The sequence below is a fragment of the Molossus molossus genome, unplaced genomic scaffold (assembly GCF_014108415.1).
Source record: "Molossus molossus isolate mMolMol1 unplaced genomic scaffold, mMolMol1.p scaffold_m16_p_20, whole genome shotgun sequence".
Classification (NCBI taxonomy): Eukaryota; Metazoa; Chordata; class Mammalia; order Chiroptera; family Molossidae; genus Molossus; species Molossus molossus.
This window is the reverse complement of record NW_023425356.1, coordinates 34,564,715-34,567,584: the sequence shown is the minus strand read 5'-3', so window position 1 is coordinate 34,567,584 and position 2,870 is coordinate 34,564,715. Positions and strand designations below refer to the sequence as shown.

The 2,870-nt window shown below is 38.8% G+C and overlaps 1 pseudogene; it reads right to left on the bottom strand.

Moving 5' to 3' along the window:
• Positions 1–325: 325 nt before the first annotated feature.
• Positions 326–432, bottom strand: LOC118638080 (annotated as a pseudogene).
• Between the last annotated feature and the right edge of the window lie 2,438 nt (positions 433–2,870).

Below are 2,870 nucleotides of genomic sequence, written 5' to 3'. Positions count from 1 at the left end.
ACTACTGAGTCACATCGGCCGGGTGTGAGATAATTTTTTTAAAACTAAATGTAAAAAGAAGCTTCCCTCATCTTTCCCATAGTGTTGGTTCTGGCAATGTAAGTCCGTGAGTTTAACTTTTCTAGGGAGCAACTTGACAATATGTTCAAAAGTCTTTAAAATGTATATAATTTTTGCCTCAGCAATTCCACCTTTTGTAATTTATTCTAAAAAGATGATCATAGATGCTTGAAAATATTTATATTCAAGCATAGCCACTTTATCATTGCTTATAATAACAAAAATGGATGTAACCTTAATGTCCTATAATAAATATGACAAATTCATGAGCTGGAATATTATGCAGTCATTAAAAATTATGCTGTACAAGCATATTTAAACTGATAAGAACAGATATTACACTTGATCTTAGCCAAAAGGCTGAGAAGCGATGTGTACAAGCATATTTAATGATGTTGGGAGATAATAATGACACAGTAAGTGAAAAGGCATGTTTTAAGAACAGAAGTGCAATATAGTCCCGATTTATTAGAAAATATGTACAGTAAAAAAATATACTCAAATGTAAATAGTGATTCTATCTGACTAGGTGAAGTTATGTGTGAATTTTTTGTTTGCTTTACTGTATTTTCCCATTTTTCAGAAATTAAAACCCATTGCTTTCTGTAATCAGAAGAAAAGTTAATTTCAAAAGTATTGTAATAGTAAAGATTGCATTTTACAAAGAAGAAATATGTGGGCATATCTTATTAAAATAACACAACTATTTTAATATTAGTCTAGCAATATTATTTTTTTGTTTATTGATTTTTTAGAGAGGGAGAGAGATAGAAACATCGATGAGAGAGAACATCGACTGGCCACCTCCTGCATGCCCTACATTGGGTATTGGGCCCACAACCTGGGCATGTGCCCTGACCAGGAATTGAACCAGCAACCTCTTGGTGCATGAGTCGACACTCAACCACTGAGCCACACCAGCCAGACTAGCAATATTTCATTTATTTATTTTTTACATTATTTATTTATCTGAGAGAAAGGAAAATGTTTTTCTTGGCAATATTCTAGTAACTTTTCTAGTAATTTTTTCAGTGATAGGGATTATGACTTGACTACATTGTGTAGAGTCACACATTTTACAGACAGTGAAGTCACTGTCATTTATTGTACAAATTCTTCCAACAATCACCATATATTTGCATGATATGAAGGAGAGAGAGCCTGTTGGGTGATATATGGACCATGGCAGTTACCCATCATCGGGTTCCAAGCACGCAAACCCAGAAGTCAAATCATTTTCTGGTGTGGCTGCACGAATCCCCACGTCCCGAGTAATCCAGAAAGTCCAAATTTTACAGTCAATTCAACTACAACAGCCATCAGCACCCCCAGCTGCATCTAAACTACCTACATTATCTGAACATCTCTACAACAATCAGATCTGTTTACTCAGAACCTAGGGAAAGAGGGTTAGTGGAAAGGAAAAGAAAATTGTCCCACTCGGGTATCTCATATAACATAACAGAGAGGGCAAGACCCTTGATGGCTTGAAAAAGATTGTCTCGGATCCAAATGGAAACACTTTTTCTATTTATCTGGTATTCTCCTATTATGCTCGATGAGGCCATGTCCTTTATGGCTCTTCCTTTCTACCTCTGTCTCTTAGAACGCACACCCACAGAATTAAATTTTATGCACTGACAAGGATGCTTTCAAAAATTCAGAATCAATTCTTCAATCATTCCACTTTCTTAGCTGTGATTAAAAAATGTGTCCCCTAATTAAGCTAATGAGAAATTGTTAATTGGCACAAAGCCCCCCTCTGTGCATACTTGTTAATGTCACCATCACACTGATAGGAGAAATGATCAGAATCAAGGGCACAGCTTTTTAAAGTGACTTTCACATTGGACTAAAGGACAGGAGGTCTGTTTGGGAAGTGGGGGCTGCCCATTCTAGGACCTGCAGGGAAAAATAAAGAATGCCCTTTTTCTGTTGATTTGATAGGAAAGCAGAAGAAAAAGATGCAATAGGACAATCAAGAAGATATTTTTCTTTTTCATAGAAATGATGCTATTCCACTCACTGGCCTTTTTTTCTGTGTAACAATGACTCCGTATGGATAAGCCACAGCCGAGCAGGACTGTATCCCTCTGCAGGACTTCTAGGAAGGAGCCTTTCTTCGTTATTCAGTTCACTGTTGACCCATCTAGTTGCCCTTTGGCCTCTAATGACCAACATCATTTTTGCACATAATCCTATACCCAAGGCTCCTTGGAGTGGGAGGAGATGCTTTGTCAGAGAAGCAAGTGCACTGATGAGATTATTTTAATATTTTTCTACAATTTCCATTTTGGCAATACCAGAACTTTTTAGCGGCCAAATTTGTCCCTGGCTTTTCCAGTGTATTTTTGCACATCAAAAATAATTAATTCTACCCGGCTGGTGTGGGTCAGTGGATTGAGCATCATCCCATGGATTGAGAGGTCCCGGTTTGATCCCTGGTCAGGGCATATGCCCAGGTTGTGGGCTCGATCCCCATAGGGGGCATGCAGGAGGCAGCCGATCAATGTATCTCTTCCACATTGATTTCTGTCTCTCTCCCTTCCTCTTTCTCTAAAACAATCAATAAAAACACATTTAAAAAAAAAAAAAAAGAAAATAGGAGAGAAAAAAAACCAACAACAACAACAACAGCCCTGGCCAGTTTGGCTCAGCGCTTAGAGTGTAGGCCTGTGGTCCAGAGGGACCGGGATTCGGTTCCCCCTGAGGGCACGTACTTCAGTTACAGTTTGTCCCCAGCCCTGGTTGGGTCATGCGGGTGGCGGCCGCTCCATGTGTCCCTTTCACGTTGATGTTTCTCTCTCTCT